The sequence below is a fragment of the Sorex fumeus genome, unplaced genomic scaffold (genome assembly GCF_029834395.1).
Source record: "Sorex fumeus unplaced genomic scaffold, SorFum_2.1 ptg000092l, whole genome shotgun sequence".
NCBI classification, from domain to species: domain Eukaryota; kingdom Metazoa; phylum Chordata; class Mammalia; order Eulipotyphla; family Soricidae; genus Sorex; species Sorex fumeus.
The window spans coordinates 2,134,521-2,155,104 of record NW_026606149.1 but is presented as its reverse complement, the minus strand read 5'-3'; positions in this window follow the sequence as shown (position 1 = coordinate 2,155,104).

Genomic DNA, 20,584 nt, shown 5'->3' with positions numbered 1-20,584 from the left:
TTCCCCATATTTTTCATATATACAAGTGGTTAACCTGAGTCAAATAGATAAATAAATGGAGAATTAATAATTTTATATAAAGAATTAAATCCCCACTTTATTAATATCATCATTTTTAAAAATATGAGATAAAACTGATTAATTATGATGATTAATTTTGTTTTCAAGTCTTCCTTGAAAAATTAAAGCTATATACTTATTTCTGTTTTATTACCTTGATTAAATGCTATTGCTCATGAAATAAATAATTCCTAAAGATAATAGGCCACCTAATAACAATCACTATTATCTGATTAAAGTCTCACTTTGAATTATCCCTGAAAGACTTCACCTAGTTTTTACCATTCTTCCTCTATATTTTACAACTTAATAAAATATATTTTCTAACTATTACATTTTTCCTGCATGTTTAAGGTCTCTCTAACTTTTGATATCATGATCCTTTACAAAATTCTTCTACCAATGTCTGCCTAATAACTCTTGTTTATCCACTCATGGAAGTGGAATCTCTGTTGGCAGGGACGGTGGGTGGCGAGTTCTGTATCAGACTTCAGTTCTCAAAGTACCATGTACTTACAACTTAGCAAGAGGTAGAAACTGTCAATTCCAATTCTCAGCCCTTATTAAAATACCAAAATAATCCTGACTTCAAGAAAAAGCTAATGAGACTTTTTCTTCTCAAATGCAAAAGAGCTATTTAACCTCTTGTGGTTATGCATATAACTGAATGATTCAAGTTTTGAAACAGAATAAATTATTGTGAACTCAGTCTTTGAAATGTGTTGTACCGATTTTACAAAATTATAAATATTCTGGAGGTAATTTAGTGTTTATCACACTAACAGTATGAAAGCAATATGGTTTTTCAGTCCAAATAATGCAAAATTTTATCAGTCTGAATAACCTCCTTTGTGTGCAGCTTATAATAATTATTTTAGCGTATAGTTATTTATATAATTTAAAATATTTGATTAGTCCAAGCAAATGTTTTTCCTAGGATCAATCAATATAACCAAGGTCAATCAGTACCTACAATGTAGAATCTGAAGAAAACCTTTCATAATAATATATTCTTCTAAAATGTATATTTCAAAGCAAATGCTAGATTCTTGAGATAGCTTATCAAAGTCCTTAAGCTCCCGTTCAATAGCCACTATAATGTATAAGATAATATGTGTCTGCTTCTAAAACTATACACAGAGCTAGAGGGATAGACATAGAAAGATTGCATTCATCTGGGGAACATAAAATAACAAAATCAGAGACTAACACCCAGAAGTGGCCGAGATTACTACCAGGAATTTTGCTCCATGGCTTGGAGGCCAGCCACACATGCTACGGGAAAAGGCAGCTCAGATAGAGAGGGGAGGACCAAATAAAGGGTGTTGGGAGGATCCTCCCAGGATGGGAGAAGCATGCTGAAAGTAGACTATAGACCGAACATGATTGCCACTCAATGCCTCTTTTGCAAACCACAACATCCAAAAGGAGAGAGAGAACAAAAGGGAATGTCCTGCCACAGAGGCAGTGTGGAAAGGGAGGGATGGGGGGTGGGAGGGATACTGGGATCCATGGTGGTTGAAAATGGGCACTGGTAAAGGGATGTGTACTTGATCATTGTATAACTGACACCCAAGCACAAAAATTTCTAAGTCTACAACTGTACCTCATGGTGTCTCACTAATAAAAATTTAAAAAATAAATAAATAAATAAAAAATAAATAAAGACATCTGCCACAAAACATTCAAGAAACAAAATAATAAAACAATGCATTTCAAAATGTTACTTTCATCTCAAAACCTTCTGATTAAGGACATTTCTATAATATATTGACATATTTTTTAAACTATCTCTTTTCTCCTTAAAATAGTCTTCATTTTTAATTATCTCCTGACTGATTTCTTATACCTAATATTATAGTGATGGTATTATCATCAAAAAATGTTCTTTTTGATATTTTGCTTTATAGTTTTACAATCATTGATATTACTCTCCTATATATTTTGGTAACAGCATGCTAATAGTTATGTTCATATATATGGTCATATATATAAGTGCTTTAATATTTAACAGTTTGGTGTTTTAAGTTAAAACAGTTTGTAATATATTAAAATGTGTTAATTGGTCTTGATTTGTCACTTATTCCTACAGGATAAATGTTTAAGTAAATAGTTATTTGTGTCAAAGGACACAGCATCTTAATGGCTCTTCCTACAACACTTTCCATTCTAAATAGGCTGCATTACCATCAGCAGTGGATTAGAATAATAATTTTGTTGCACGTTCACCTGTATCACACTTCAGCGTAAATCAAAGATGAATTAGTCCAGAAGTACAAAAATTATGGCATGATAAAAACCATACTGGGCACTGTGGAACAATACAGATAACAAACAAACCTTTAAATAGTCAGATGATAGACTGAGATGCATAAAAACTCCTTAAAAGGCATGTTTGGGAGAAGATAAATGGTATATGAGCTCTTATAATTCCATAGTTCCAGATATCCGGGGATTTTTAATCAGGATAAGACAGGAATTCAAAGAAGAAGGAAGAAAGTAAAATATAAATATAAAAATATGAATACAATGGATAGGCAATGTATACATTAGAAGCAAAAATACCGAGTATATAGATACTGTAGCTGTATTAATCCAACTTTCTCTTATCCTTAGGTTCTAGGTTTGTTTTCATGGAATTTTACCATAATGCAAGAATCTAGCCTAAAAACCAGTCAGATCTCTGTCGGTTTCTTTATGAAGAGAAAGTGCAGGTTGATAACCCCCACTAGAGACCCCCCACCTCCAGAGAATTAAAATCCTCCTTTATTACTATTTCATGTTAGAAACAATTCCTATCCACTCGCAGAGCTCTCTGAACCCAAGAACCTGATGTTAATGTTAGCTTAACACTTTTTGTACCTTTATAAAGAATTAACTATATGGACCTTTTTTTCTACACTTTTTTTGCCCCCTCTTAAACTGATAACAAATAAATGTATACGCGGGTTAGAGACGGCCAGCATTATCTAGTCCTAAAGTAAGTATGAAATAGAGCCGGTTCGTTTCTTGCAGGAATGGAGGCTTTGAAACACATGGCAACCGTCTTTTTACCTTTGCCATTTTCTTCTATGAGAAGAAAGGTTGAGACTAAAGCATCCTTTAAAGAGGAAACTTCAAGCAATGAATTCTCCTTTCCCCCCGTCAATCTTAAATCCCATTTGAAAGTTAGATTTGTTCTGAAAGGACAGAGGGTTGGTGGAGAGAAACCAGTGAAGCAGAGTGGAAAAACGTGAGGGGGAGATGGAGGTTGGTCTCATTCAGAAGCAGGACGTTGAGCTTCTAGAAGGAAAATAACCCGAGTCGGAGGAGAGCTTTGGAATTTGAAAAATGAATAAAACATTACTTTTGAAATTCCTCTATGCACTACAACAAAGAGATAAAATTTTTATCATAAAATAAAGATTTGACAACTTCAGCAAAAATGTCCAAGGAAATTTATAAAGTATTATAAATAAAATTAAAGGAGGGGAAAGACATTCCAAGGTGCTATTGCAGGTTGATGGAATGTTTTTTGTTGAAAGATGAATTTTTCAATGAATCATAATGTAGATTTAGAGAAATATTTCCTTAAGTAATTTATATAAGTATAAATTATAATACCCTGTAAGGCAGGTTGCGTTTGATTATAGTCAACTTGCAAGAAAACTGATTTTGAAAGACAGTTTCTTGTAAGTCATTCATATTTAACACACAGAGCACATTCCTCATCAAGGGAAATCCAGCAAACACCAGTTGAATAGTTCACCAGGGGCTGAAGCAATAGCACAGCGGGTAGGGCATTTGCCTTGCAAGCAGCCAACCTCGGTTCGATTCCCAGCATCCCATATGGTCCCCTGAGCACTGCCAGAGGTAATTCCTGAGTGCAGAGCCAGGAGTAAGCCCTGTGCATCACCCGATGTGACCCAAAAAAGAAAAAAAAATAGGTCACAAATCACAGGTGGTTTGCCAAGGACTGTGTTTTGTAACATTCACTTTCCCACTTGTGGAAATATTTATTATACATGCTTATCTTTATTTTTGGAGACTTGTTTTCTATTAAGCACATTTTTTAAATGTCCACTTCTTTAGTATTAGGTCTTACTTCTATGCTGCTTTTATATATTAAAATACATATATGTATAAAGTGTTCTCATATTCGATAATTTAATATGGAGGTCTTTTAGGAAAGACAAAAGTTGAAGATATAGGATAACAGTCTTTATTCCAGTACGTTTCATAGTAGCACTGTAGCAGTGTCCTCTCGTTGCTCATCAATTTGCTCAAGCAGGCCCAGTAATGTCTCCACTGTGAGACTTGTTGTTACTGTGTTTGGCATATCGAATATGTCACGAGTATCTTGCCAGGCTTTGCTGTGCTGGCAAGATACTCTCGGTAGCTTGCCGGGCTCTCCGAGAGGGGTGGAGGAATCGTTCCGGGGTCAACCCGGGTCACCTGCATGCAAGGCAAGCACTACCCGCTGTGCTATTGCTCCATAGATTTTTATTTTATTTAGAGTTCTTTCCTCAACCTGCATACTCTGCCCCCACTGATTATTCATATTTATTTGGATCATCTTTTAACTGGGTTATATTTCTATGCTATACTTTGTTTCCCCTTTCATAACTACCTCATAGCTTCATGGCTCAGTTTCATCCTGAGGTTGATTGGCTATTGGTAGAATAATGTGACTGATCCAAATAAGTATGGTTCCAATTTATTGGTCATAAAAATTTGAGAGCAAATACTGTTCTAGTCTGCTACTTTATCTCCAGATCTTTAGAACATTCCTGTGGTTTGCTTGAAAGTGTGTTAAATATGTCTCCAGTGTGGTGATTTGCCGATTTCCAATTAGACTGTAACCTGTAACCCAGGTTCAAGTATGACAGCATGCTTCTCGAGTGCCACATTTGATGCCACGTGCTTCTTGCACTCTGCTTCAGCTTATGTCCGAGCTGTGTGGCCACTCCTGTTGCCAACACAGCAGAAATTCAGTCACTGCCATCCAGGTGGCTTGGGTGGGTAGTCCTTGCAGAACAAAGACAGCTACTGGTAGCAATGTCAATGATCACATGATAGATAAAATATCTGAGTTTGTCCTCATCATGTAGTTTTTGTCCAAATTTTTACAAAGTTTTCTTATATTTTCCCCTTGGTATTTGAACTACTAATGCTATTATATATTTTTGTTTGTTGTTTGGTTGAGTTGATTTTGTTGGTTGATGGTTTCTTTTACACCCTGCTGGACTGGTGTTTGGGCATCGTTCCTGGTGATGCTCTAGGGATCATGTGGTCTGGAATATGCTCTCTTTCTGGTCCTAATCCACTTTCTTCTCATCCACTTTACTCCCACTTTGGTTCAAAGAAGCTGATAGAATAAGATTGAATATGAACAAGAATTGAATTGAATAAGAATAAATAAGAATATTCTCAATTAATGAACTGATATTTTGGGTTAAAATTATTTAGTAACTTTACCTACGCATTTATTTAAGAAATGAGAAGTTTTATTTTTCCTACATGAAGAACTGCCATGTGATACTGCATAAGTTTTTTATTTAATATGGGAAATATGATATATTATGACATGTGAGTATGGCTGGTATATTACTGTCTTACTTAAAGACTTTACTGCATAGAGTGTATCCCTTGTAAAATGATTAAAATCTAAAAAGCAAACTTGCTTCAAATGCCTCTCTTTTACTTCATTGGATAGATTGTAACTTTCACCATTAACAGAAAAAACACATAATCTTGCTGGGATCTATCTTGAAAGAGAATTTTGGTCTGGAAGAGGGCCGGCATCTTTGATAGCAAAGGGTCTGAAATAATTTATACATTTCCCAGGTGGTAAGAGAAAAAGCACGCAGGGAAATGGCTTGCTCCCTCATGGTATCTCAAATTTTTGATTTGTTAAAATGTGCTTTAAAAAAAGTTTCCAAAGCTGGGGAATTAAATCATTTCCTGTCTTGCTGACTTGTCCCTGCAACACTTCCTTCTCCCTATATACTTTTCACATTGTCCATCTCAGAAACTATATCGAGCCGTTGTTTTAGTGGTTAGTCGACCATGTGTCCTGTATATTCATCACATTTTAAACAAAATAATTCTTAATACTGTTTTTGTGTAATTTGAACATAAGAAAATGCTAAAATTATGGTTTTACATCGATCAATAGCATACCTTCATCCTGACAGTTTTTAACTCTCCCCAGGATCTCTTGGAGAGAAATATAACTTTCCAAATATAACTCAGAACTCTGATATCATATTTCTGAGTATTTCTGAATCATATTTGTTTTTACATTTATTTCCTTTTTCATTGCATCATACAAGGCCATGCTCAGTGTACACACCTGACTTCATGTTCCAAAGTGACACCTGAGAAGTTCTTTGGGGACCAACAGTGGTGCCAGGGATTTAAACCTGGTTTAGCCACATGCAAGGAAAGTTCTTTAGCTACTCTATTATCTCTTCAACCCTTACAGTTACTTTTAAGAATGTCTCACTAAACATCAGTGTGTAGTGGTTACCTTTTCTATTCATTAACTTAACTGAAATAATTTACTATTTGTAAAGGGTAAAAAATAAATGGATACTTATTGTCTTTTTGAATATACAGTATACTTTAAGTAATTTAGTCATTAGAATGATGATAGAGACTAAAGAGACAGGAGGGCAGGTATCATGCCGGCCTTGCAATAGTCAAGCTGGATCCTATTCCTGGCACCATATGTAGTCACTGCCAGGAGTGGTCCTGAGCATAGAGTCCAGAGTAAACCCTGAGCACTCTAAGGCATAAGCTCTTAACCAAAAAATAAGTAAAATACTACAAAATGAATAATTAAAGCATAAAATTATGATAATGCTTATTATTGGAGTGATAGCACAGCAGGTAGGGTGTTTACTCGGTCAAACCGAATTTGATTCCTCTGCCCCTTTCAGAGAGCCCGGCAAGCTACCGAGAGTATCTCTTCAGCACCAAAAAGCCTGGCAAGCTCCCCGTGACATATTCAATATGCCAAACACAGTAACAACAAGTCTCACATTGGAGACATTACTGGGCTCACTCAAGCAAACTGATGAACAACGGGAGGATAGTGCTTCAGTGCTACAGTGCTTTTAGAAAAAAACAACAAAAATTAGGTTAAAATACATTTAAGAACATACAAGGGCTGGAGTGATAGCACAGCGGGTAGGGCGTTCGCCTTACAAGCGGCCAACATGGCCGACCTGAGTTCGATTCCTCCGCCCCTCTCGGAGAGCCCGGCAAGCTACCGAGAGTATTCGATATGCCAGACACAGTAACAACAAAGTCTCCAATGGAGACATCACTGGGCCCGCTCGAGCAAATCGACGATCAACGGGAGGGCCTTTACCTTTACCTTTTACCTTTAAGAACATACACCGCATCAGGTAATTTGAACAGTTCCATATATCTTTCCAAACATAGTATTTACTCTTAGTCTTAATGAACTGACTCCCCTTCCAATTTTAAGTTACACAATTAAAATGAATGGTTACAAGCATTTGCAATTCATAAATAAATAAAATACATGAACGTACTAATTAACAAATGCATCTTGTTGTAAGTATAGGACAGTAAATATGGTGTCTCTTATGGTATCTCCTCCTTTGCTCTTCAATAACTACCATGACCAAAGTCCCCAATCTGCCCACCTCCCTTTCTTTCCGTCTACTGATGCTGTTCTAATGCCAAGTCCTGGACTCATGCAGTTGACTCTGCTTCTCACTAGGGATCATAAGTCTTTCATTGTTGGGCTGGGCAACGTGCTCCCTGGAACAGCACACTCCTGGCTGGGATGCTTGAACATCCTTTTTGATGGTCAAGTTTGCAAGCGGTCACACTTTTTCACTGCAGTGCTCACATATACCAGGCTGTGATGTGATCTAGAGCAGTTGATGATGCTCAGGCTCAAAGGAAGACCCACCAAATCTGGGACAACATCAGTGAGAACCACCAGCAATAGAACTTGTTGCTGCAAACCACAAGGTGGTTAACCAATGAGATGTCTTATCTACCCATTTAACTTTGTCTTTAAAATTTAGCTCAGGGGATGAAGAGTTAAGATATGAGTAGGGAATTGCTTTGTATACAACTGACCTGGATTCAGTCCCCAAACCTGCATATCCCTCAAAAGCCAACAGGAGAGATCCGTGAGCACAGAAGGAAAAATAAGCCCTGAGTACTATTGGGTGTGATCAAATAAACAAAAAGAAAAAAAGAACTCAACACATTTTAAGGTATCTGTCTTCCAGAGTCTAATTCCCATCGTTCCCTTCATAATTAATCTCACTATTCCATACTCTATATTTGATCACTTGATATTCAATATTTTAATGCTAGTGTTGTTTGGAGAGTCTTAGATTTTTATCATTATATTTGATAATATTTATAAAATGTTTAGAATTTTAAAGTTTACTTGTCTGAAGACCTCAAATTTTAGGCTATATTCATATAAGGGTGTCTTATATAAAGATATGTCAGGATATGCCCATAATTACCTCACTTTAAGGAGATTTGAGTAAATGAAGAGTTTGAGGGCTATATAAAGACTATTTCAATTGTCTGAGCAAGAAATAGTAATCTTTTCAGATGTTCAAAATGAATATGTTTCCGTTTGCAATCTATGCTCAAGAAATACATTAGAGTCCTACTAATGATACTCATAAAATAACTTTAGTGTCTACATTTAACCTTTACTCACCAAGATTAATCAGTACGCCACAAAATATCTTTTATATTTTCCATTCTCTGAATGGATCTCAACAAGTGAGGTTGTTATAAATAGTTTAGACTTCTATGTTAATAATTTAGAGGTTCAAACTCTAACCAAGGGAAAAGAAGAAATGGAGATTACAACAGGAATATTGAAAAAAATGTGCAGTGACTAGACTGAAACTTTAGAACTATGTAAAGCCTAGGATCATGTTAAGTGTTGTTTTGAAATACTTTCAGAAGAAAAAAAAGAGAGTAAGACAGTGTTTAGCAAAAATACCAATTATTACAGATACAAAATGGAGGGAATTGTTTTATGAACAGGAAATAGATCATACCAAAAATGTACTGGATAAAAAATTTACCAATTTCCCAACGTAGTGAAAATTCTTTCTAAATTTTCTCTGGTCCTTTTATTTCCCAAAAGACCCATTCTTCATGTCAAATTTAAGTTTCTATCCTCTCTATTGTATGTTGGGCATTTTAAGTCTTTTAAAATTTATAAAAATGTATCATGTAATTATCATTATTATAAGTCACAATAGGAAGAAAATTCTCAGTAAGTCCTTGCTGGTTGGTGATTAATTAATCAAATAAAATCAATATCTCTAGCCTGACTAGACAAATGACAAATGAAGCTTAAATTTCTTAATAACAAATACATGCAAATTAGGATATAGTATGTTGAAATTCATAAAGCATAAGAATTTGATTAAACAGGATGTTTTAGTCTACCACTTGAACACATGATTGCTTATTCAAACTTAAAGCTTCAAACTACATAGTTTAAAATCGCATATTATATTTTAATAACAACTAAAACTCAAAGAGATTCATGATAATATTAAGAACCGCTATAGGAAATATTCTGAAATTAGTGGTCATATTCTCCAATCACTTCTTTAACAAAATTGCATTGCATTTGTTCCATCTTTTACGAATGTCTTATGCTAAAATAATTATTTCCAATCCTTTGAACCAAAAGTGTGGTTCCCATTCATTTATCTCACATCCAGTTTTGATTTTAATTTGAAGCACCATGATTTACAATAAAGCTAATGATAGCTTTTCATGCATACATTGTTCCAACACCCACCATGAGTTTTTCTCCCTCCACCATTGTCTCGTGTTCTCCTCCCATCCAGAGCTGACCAATACACATACACGCACACACACACACACACACACACACACATTGCCACACTTATTAAGCTCTGTTCTATAAGTCAGTTCCTAAGTTCTGCTGCCTTTGACCAATTGTTGCCTTATCATGTTTCTTTACAGCCCACAGAGGAAAAAATATCAACCTGTAACTGTCCCTCTGCCTGTTGCTGAGAAGTAAATTGCATGATTTTGTCTTTCCTTATAATCAAGTAGTATTCCATTGCACATTGCCTTATCTAATCCTCTCTTTTGGACTTCAGAATTATTTATAGATCTTTACCACTGTTGATGGGCTGGAGCGATAGCACAGCGGGTAGGGCGTTCGCCTTACAAGCGGCCAACATGGCCGACCCGAGTTCGATTCCTCCGCCCCTCTCGGAGAGCCCGGCAAGCTACCGAGAGTATTCGATATGCCAGACACAGTAACAACAAAGTCTCCAATGGAGACGTTACTGGGCCCGCTCGAGCAAATCGACGATCAACGGGAGGGCCTTTTACCTTTACCACTGTTGATAGTCTTGCAGTGAACATATGAGAATGAATGTCTTTTCAAAATAGTGTTTTGGAACTCTTGGGGTAGATGACAAGAAGTTCATTTCCAATGTTTAACTTTTTTGTGCACCACAGTTTCCCCATATATCAACAAAGAGGGTTTGCTATGATCCCTTGCAGGGGAAGAGTTGAAGACACAATTCTATTCAATCTTCTTCCACTTTCCTTTTCTTTGACTGGGAAGTAAAATTGCAAACCTTCATTCCCTTAGCATAAGGAAAGGGGTGGAGATGATGGCATTTGGCCAGTTTCTAGCCAGTGTGTAGGGATACCTCAAGACCTTTGCAATTTCCAGTGATTTTCCCTGCTATCTACCTGCTGCAGACTCAGCATGGTTCTATCCCCAGCACCCTATGTGGTCACTTGAGCCCCTTCAGGAATAAGCCTAAGCACTGGAAGGTGTTATCCCTTCACCAACAACAAACAAAAACAATAAAAAGAACTACATAACAGATTTATTCATCTATCCACAGAATTACATTAAATTGCTTTTTCGCTTCCAACTGGAATATCTTACTAACCATTGAGAATGCTATATATCATGATATAGTATATACTACTATATCATATATATAACTTACTATATATTTTACATATAATGTGATATAGTAATGGAAACTCTTAACTGGAAAAAGTATTTTATTTAAGTTGATCCAACTTATGGAAGTGAAAATGAATTAGGTATATGAATGGACACATACTATTTAGATAAATATAGCTATAATAAATACAATACTTAAATCTTAAAAAATAACTTTAGAAATGTATTATTGACATGACATGAAAAAAGGTAAAAGTGTACTTTTGTTTTTTTTAAATTTTATATATTTTCGATAAATGTTTAAAGCATTGATTTTGCATGTAACACAAGATTATAATCACTATAAAATAAAATTTTGCAAGATTTTCTACAAAGTTATCAAAGTTCTTGGAGAAAAGATGAGAGAAGTTATCTGAAAAAAGTTTTAGGATACATAGTAATATTAAAGTTTAGGATATAAAAATATACTGTGAATAATATGGTCTTTCAAAATTATACAAACAGTTCCCATTTGAAAAACTAGTATGTTTTATTTTTGTGCAGTCTGCTAGATTGTACAGCACTTTGAAAGGACCAGCTGCCAGGGATTTTAAAAATGAAGCTACCCTCATATGATATATATGCAAAAAATGTTTAAAAGAATTTCAGGCATCATTTTGACTATCACCTGTGAGTGATCCAAGTTTAAAGATTATACTGAGTTACAGTGTCTGGCGGGGCTGGAGCACAGCAGCAGGGAGTTTGCCTTGCACGCAGCCCACATGGCCGACCCAAGTTCGATTCTTCCGCTCCTCTTGGAGAGCCTGGCAAGCTACCGAGAGTATTTCGCCCACATGGAAAATCCTGGCAAGTGTAATATATTCGATATGCCAAACACAGTAACAAGAAGTCTCACGGTGGAGACGTTACTGGGCCCACTCGAGAAAATCCATGAACAACGGGAGGACAGTGACAGTGACAGTGTCTGGGAAAGGTGAGGACAATTAATCACGTGCTTCTCTAGAGTAAAACGTTTTATGCAGAGCAAATCTGCATGCAAATACAAATAAGCATGCTCTCTGAAAAGGTCTAAGAAGACAGACAGATACTTCTGTGTGTGCTGTATGTTTCTTTTTATTGTCAAGGTAGCACGGTTCACAATTGTGTTAATATTTATGGTTTAGGCATAAGATGTTACTGAACCTCACTAACCATCAAGTACCATTATCCGTTCATCACTGTTCCCTCTCACTTACCCTTCTTTCAGCATAACCTTTATCCCCATCCCTTGACTGGTAACCTCAGTTCTGATGAAGACAGGTGTTTAAAATTCATTAGGAAGAAAACAATTCTCCATTATTACTAAAGATAATATCAGTCAACAGCTTCATAAAGATTTAAATATCTTAACCATCCTTATAAATCAGAAATTGGTGATATAGTAATATATTTACTAACAGGTGGTAGCAAAAAAAAAAACACTGATATTAAATCTTGCTTCTGGATTAAGCAGATGAAAACACCAAGTCTGAAGACCATTTTCTTGTTATACAAATTCTCGTAACAATTTTGGAATTTATTTCAGCGCATGCTCAAGCAGTGCCTATAAAATCTTCAAATGTATATATAATATTCAAATGCCTATTTGGTGATATTTACTAAAACTATCATTATCATAGAGATAGATTAGTCAATTGCACGTGGGCTGCATGCAATTATATAAAATTAGACAATTTTATAAATGGGAAGCATTTTCATAATAGCTATTGTTGATTAAAACCTTAAAAAAGGATTTCAATAATAACTGATCCAACGCAAAAATTTATTTTTATTCACATGTAAGAAATAGTCTTTTAAAAGTTACCTCTTGAGCAAGACATTTGAATATTCCAACAACATATTTCATAAACTTCCACAGTGAGTGCAAACTTATTCATCTCATAATCTTTGCTAAAGATAAATAATGTTGCTTAAGTTAACATTTTCTCAATTCTCTCTGATCTAAAAGAACAGCTTGCTTTTCTACATCTTTCATTTTCCTGAAAGAAGGCAGAGTATTGTGATTCTAACTATGTATGAGCACAGAGCACACGTGTAAGCATTATTTCTCTTTGATTGGGGTTCCCCAGGCATTTAAGAGGGTCACCAACACTTAAAATTCAAGCAAAGTCTGAGATACTCACTTCAACGAAGAAAAATTGGTGTTGAATAGTCCTGACATTCAACTGTGAAAGAAGAAAAGGGGAAATGGTGAAGTTGAGACAGTCGCTCCTTGGATCCACCAAAAGTTTCCTCCTAGTTATGTTTGTGAAGATACAGTGACGTTTCCTCAGAACCTTCCACCAGGGATGTGGTGTTGCCCCAAGTGCCAAACAGGGTGGCCTTGTGTTTCTGGTCACCTGCCTCTGTTCCCTCTGCAGATTCGACCTCACCCCAGTTCCTGTATCTTCTCTGTGGGTAACTCTGGATGCAGGTGCGGTTAATACTTGACTCCTCTGAGGAGTCTTCACCTAACTGGAAATGCCTCCCAGCTCTCTCCCACTCCAGACCACGTCTGGGAGAGCGTTTGAACAGAGCAATCACAATCAGACTAGCACCTCAGTTCAAACTCTTCCCCTGACTTTCTTCTGCAGTCACTCAGCAAGGAATGTTCTAGTAATTTCCTGGCTCTCCAGGCATTTTAACGTGCTTTATGACCAAAATCACTGCTAGAACTTTCTAGAAGTTTTGGACAAATTTTAGAAGCTTCCACCATCATAATATTTATCCATTTACTTGGTCATGACAGATTGAAGTGTAGCTCCTAAAACTGAAAAAAAGGAACGTTTTTAACTAGCACACAGAATTTAAAGTTCCCAACTACCATGAGTTCCCTCTCTTTGGGAGAAGAAACAGAGGCCGAAAAACCACTTATTTGTTTATTGTTCAATTTATACGCTGATCTATGCAGCATAGACCCTGTATCTTTTTTATTTCCTCTTGGATGGAAGCAAGTTTTCTGTAAAGGAACAAAGAAATTAATCCTGTTCCCAAGAACTTTAGATTGTACTGACAACGTTATTTATCTAACAACCGGGGTGATCAAATTGTTTTTAGGCATTACTGCTAGACTTTAAATTTCTCATAATCACTGTGGAAATTATTTCATGGATTTTGCACTCAGAATAAAGGTAGTTTGCCTTAGAACAAATCATAAAAAATGCAGTCAAAATCTCGGTCTTTAATATGTGTTCAAAGCTATCACAGTAAAAAATAGCAAAACTTCCCTACAGAGTATAATATGCATCAGGAAAGATAACTTTCATTCATTTTCCACATATGCATGTTGCCCTCCCCCCTTGCCAAAAAAGTGACATTCTGAAACATTTCTGAAAGGCCTTTAAAATCCTTCTTAAATCTCAGTAAAAGACATTGTATAACACATTTTTGTTTTGAAAATATATGTAGAGTTAGTTATGACTTTTATAGAACACAGATGTACACATCTATTTCTATCATCTATTAGTCAGCTGCAATTACAGTTCTTTTTAAAACCATATAGTTTAAGACATACTTCAACGCCTCAAATCTCTGCACGTTATAAGAAGCGAACATAGAATATTTAAGAGGTAACATGATATTTCGAAACAGGTGCTTTAAATACTTCTGCTGACACAAAATGAACATTATTAAAATCTACCCATAGCATGTGTATAAAACAGTTTTGATTTAGCAATGTAGAAATGATCTATTAAATATTATGATTAAATATTCTAATATATTAATATAGGCCAGACTTTAGATAATGTCTGTTAATGCAAGTATTACACATTCTACTCATTGTCAAATTGAAAATACTTAAATAATTTATTAATAAGGGAATTGCAATTACATTAAAATGAATGTTGCATTGCATGAAAACTTTTGATCATAGAAATTAATAGCAACTGCTATAATGTAACAGTAGTGATTGAATAAACTAGACTAAATAAAATTGCATAGTTCACAATAATTATTTTACGGGGAAATCTTTTGTTAATGATCATATATACTTATAATTTTATTAATTTACCTCACCCTTTACATAGTTTTCTCTCAGGAGGCTCCCATGATTCAAAATCGAGAAAAGATAAAAAATTAAAAAAAATATTTTTATGCAGTGAGCTCTAGAATTTACAATGAATATTGAGTCTTTGGTAAATTTTAAATACCTGGAAGACCTAAAGTGAAGTATTTAAATCCAAATTTATCTAAACTTATCTAAAAACATGGTGTTAGCAAATTCATTATTAAGAGAAACAGTAACTTGATTATTGCCATCCAGAGCATTAAAAAATGGGTAAGAAAAGTATTTAACTTGCTTTAAGTTTTGTTTCAAAAATGCCACCTACAGACACAAAAGAATTTTCAAAATGAATATATTGAATTGATCATTTTTAATGTCCCATTGACTGTATCTTAGGAAATCCTATTACTCTTCTAACATTTTGGAACATCACAGCCAATCTGATGCTATTTTTCATTGTCTGAGAGTTTGTTTCCTGCTTTCTCTTTGAATTTCAAGTCCAGGTGACCTGGCTGACTCACCAAATGATCCACAATGCAGTTAAGGTCATGTTTCAGTTTAATATTTCTCATTTTAAGAGAAGATATCTTCCTGAGGTCACCCTGCTCAGGAGCTCCAATTTGATTATTGTGTAAGTGGACAATTCTAGTTTTCCTAGAATAACAAAACTGGCAAAAACCTTAGCCCATCCCTAAAATCAAGTCTTCTAAGATAACCCCAAAACTGGTGTTCATCTATTTTGGAACTTTCTTTTTTCTTAAGCTCCCACTTTCTTTTAGTCACTTCAGAATTTCTTTTTGGGAATCCGTGCTTTATCCCCTCTCCAGTCCTTGGCAGATGGAGCGATAGCCCAGTGGGTAGGGTATTTGACTTGCAAACGGGTTTGTTTCCTCCGTCCCTATCAGAGAACCCAGCAAACTGCCCAGAGTATCCTGCCCACACGGCAGAGCCTAGCAAGCTACCTGTGGCATATTTAAAATGCCTAAAAGAGTAACAAGTCTCACAATGGAGACGTTACTGGTGCCAATTCAAGCAAATTGATGAACAATGGGAGGACAGTGCTACAGTGCTAGTCAGTCCTTGGCAGTGTCCATAGTGGCTCTGCTATTCAATGGGGCCAGCCTTGATGTGGTCAGTCAGCTACTCCTCAGTCACTGCTCTGTGGCTCTCTATTCAGAATGTTACCTTCATGTGCCTGGAGAGTGTAGGGGCAAGAAAAATGATTTTCTCACAGTTGTGCAGTCCACAAGTCTGAGATCTAACCTGGGAGGACAAGTTGATCACTGGAGGTGCCTCTTCTAAGTGTTGGGCGTATCTGCTTCCTCCGAGAGGAAGTGGGACCAGGAGAACTCTCCCATATCTCTTCGACCAGGATATAATTCTTATCCATGTCCTCCAAAATGACCTAACTCCAAACTCAGCCCTTGAATTAGAGAACAACATGAATTTGATGGAAGAGGAAGTGACATTAAACCCTGGTAGAGTCCATTACTGCTGGAAATCATCTTTGGATTCATACACCTAATTTTAGTACTCTAAGGATATTACCAATCCTCAGGATACTACACTGAGGATACTATGCCCTGAGGGGAATGAAAAGTACTCAACTAAGGGAGTCAGAGCTGCTTTGTTCACCTGACCTTGGGACACCTCAATTCTTGATTCCATCCAACATAGCATGAATGACAATGAGGGACATTGTAGATAGATAGATAGATAGATTATTGTAGCACTGTAGCACTGTTCTCCCATTGTTCATCAATTTGCTTGAGCGGGCCCAGTAATGTCTCCATTGTGAGACTTTGTGGTTACTGTGTTTGGCATATTGAATATGTCACAGGGTAGCTTGCCAGGTTTGGCCATGTGGGCAAGATACTCTTGGTAGCTTGCCGGGCTCTCTGAGAGGGACAGAATTATCAAACTCGGGTTGGCTAGGTTCTCTGCATGCAAGACAAACGCAATACCTGCTGTGCTATCATTCCAGCCCATTGATATAGCATAAATGGCAATGAGAGACATTATCTTTCTATATATATGTATCTATACATATGTAATATAGTTCTACATATATATATATGCATAAATAATGTAGTTCTACCATGTCTAGATCGCAACATGATGAATGACCTGGCACCTGGTGCAGGAGGAAGAGAGAGACTTAGAATGCCTTCAAGAGTGTTAAAGAAATAGCTAAGAGGACAAAGAACCTCCGGCTCCAGGCACATCTCTTTGATTCCACTGTTCTTCCTGCATTAACATACGACTCAGAAACAGGACAAGAACACTATTCGACTCTCCCAAAGAGGAATCAAAAGAGCTATTCTTGGAGTATCATGCTTCACTCAAGTGAGAGAAGGAATCTGGAGTCCCAAACTCCATCAACGATTGAGAATCAAGGACATTGTCTCATTTGCCAAGGCGTCAAAAATCAGATTTGGAGACAACCGCTGGACTAGAGCCATTATCGACTGAATTCCATGAGATGTCAAAAGATCGCCTGGCTGCCCACATACAAAATGGTCAGACTTCTTCATCATGACCCTGAATGAATGGTTTGAGACTCTTCATGTTCCTGGAGTGAGCAGACGCCATTGGGCTACACTGGCACGCAACAGGGACGAATGGAGATGTTACTGTTGCCTACTCTAGCAAATCAATGGGTAAGTGATCAAGTGATGTCAAGTGATGAAGTGTCAAGTGATTAAGTGATCTGTGTATTTGAAAACAGGATATCAAAAGGGAAGAAATGGTCAGATTTCATATATCAGCTCTAAAGGAAATTTATCAAGGCCTCATAACTTTTCCACTCTCTTCCATTCTCTTAACACTTGTAATAGAGAGTTAAGGTAGCATATCTATATATGGAGGCATTAATGTCCCCAGATGAAACAGCTATGATGAATAAAAGTTAAGTTATTTTATAATTATTGTAATATTAGGGGATTTTTGTGAGTAGAGTTAACACCACTCAATAGTCGTTTCCCCTTTTCTATACAGAAGAGCAAGTTATTACACCCTTTCTATAATCCAAATATGCATAAAGATATTTATTTTTATACACAGAACACTCATGTTGAGAATTTGTACCGAACCCCTGTTCACATAGTGCATCGAGCTCTCCCTGATTCTATGGTCAGTTAAACATTCCTCGTGCATTTGAGAACATTTGCATCTGTGCAATTCTTGAGTCTGATGCAGGGGACAGTTCATCCTATGCCCTAACTAAAGAGAAAGGATATAACATTCTCCATGTTGAAAATTCACCGACTTATCTGACTTGGAGTAAAGTGGAAACACAAAATGACATCTCTCGGGAATATCAGAATCCCAATGCAGGTATCTCTCAAGATGATTCCTTTCAAATATTTTATTCCAGATAAAAATTAAAGGATGAGAAGTCAGGTGACCAGTTTTAAGGTTTTTTTTTTCTTTTTGGGTCGCACCCGGTGATGCTCAGGGGTTACTCCTGGCTCGTGCACACAGGAATTGCTCCTGGCGGTGCTCAGGGGACCATATGGGGTGCTGGGAATCGAACCTGTGTTGGACGCCCTGCCCGCTGTGCTATTGCTCCAGCCCCAGTTTTAAGTTTTTAACTTTTTGAAAAGCCACCAGGAAGATTCGTTTCTGATGGGTGTTGTTAACTTTTATTGGTCATACCTTGGTTTCTCCATAACATATGCTAGTATAGCTGCTACTATGTTTATGTTGAGTCACTGTTCTGAGAATGAACCAAATATTTAAAACTAATTTTGTAGACTTTGCCTGTTCTGTAGTTACAGAGTTGCAATATTTTCTATCAAGAAATGTTTTTTTTTTTAAAACAACATGTAAACCTACCAAGAGGGTTTCTGCTTCAAAGGTATCTGCATGGCAATGCGGTTCTCTAGAGGAAATAGTGGCGCCCTGATCAAACACTCTCACTGCCGGAAAACCCTGCTAGTATTTTTTGCAGTTAGGTCTTATCTAAGTGTTTTTTCAAACTCGAGTTTGCTGAGATTAAATGAACATGTCACTAATCAGTGGAAATGTATCATTAATCAAATGAAACATTAAAAAATTTAAATATCATGTGTCCCTCCAGTTCTCTTCCTACTGCGTTTTGGTTTCTGAATAGTCTAGTTCCAGATTATGCCATTTAAGGGATATAGTTTAGTTTTTCTGAGCAATTGTGGGAGCAGCACCTGCCTACCATATTGTTATTTTGAATATGAAATAAAACTTATTCTTATTAATAGTTTCTAAAAAACTTAGGGGAGAAGGGAAAGGAAGGGAAGGAGAGTACAAGAAAATTTGGTTCTTGAGGAAAGATCTCCAGTGCCTCAAATTCCATTTTAAGCTCAGATGCCTGAGATAGATAATTAATGGACTTGAAGACTAAAAGCAGAGGTTGGGATGGGGGCTATGGATAAAGGAAGATTAAACAAAATGCTAAAACTGAGTATAAAAACTAGTGGTAGGTAGAGTTTGGTAAAATTAATTTCTTTGAGCTATAGTTAAGCACTGGTTGTCCAAGAAACCATTCCCAGGTTGGAATTGAGCATTCAAGAGATGAAAGAAGGGAGAAAATTGCTTCTAAGGAATAAAGTAGAAGAATGAAAATAAGGTCTGAGGAACTTTTAGAAATGATGCATTTCTGCACTTAGGAAATCAAACAGCAAAAGAGAATTGGGATGAAAATCTTGAACATATGGACTATTCTAAGAATATTTTTCCTGGGCTAATACATCATATCCAAGATAATAGTTCTCACTGGAAAAGTTTTGTCTCCTAAAAAAAGAAAGAAAAAAAAAAGGTCTGCACTCAATTTCTTGCAGTGCTTGGTCATTGGTTTGGGTCATGGAAGGACCTTAGGGGAAACTCATGTGGCAGCACTCGGCTGGGTGCCTTCATCAATCACATAGTCAGAGATCTAAAAGGTTTCATTCCGGGGAGACCACATCCCCCCTTTGTGCCAACACAAAGTCCACTTCTATGTTTATTCACAAGATATCTTGTATATGTGACTAAAGGTCTCTTTCTGAAAAGAAATTCTATGAGGAATAGCATTAAGATTATCTACAGGCAATTTCGCTCAAACTTGTGTTGAGATCAAAATAAGCACTCATTTTCTTCCTTTACTCAAGCTAAATTTTTCGATGTCAATTCAACAGACTCTCCACAAAGTAGAGTCTGGAGTTATAGGAAAGCAAAGTCAAATGACACCTTATAAATCATTGAGAATTGCTTTATATAATCTTTTATTTTACTATCCTCACTCCTCAGTTCTTGAACTCATAAGCTTTTTCTACTCTTTCTAGTTGAGATAAAGTGTCATAGTATCTAGTTTTGGTACATGTATTGTATCATGAAAAAATACTTGTAATACATGAAGACAATGTTAGTACTAGCTAACATTGAAATAGCCTTGAAATAATCCACTCTAGTACAGCCTGATCTGCCTAATCTAGATTAAGGTTATTTCAGTATTTGATATAATGACAGATTTTCTGGTACTTTGCTCTGCTGTGGATACCATGGTCCAAATA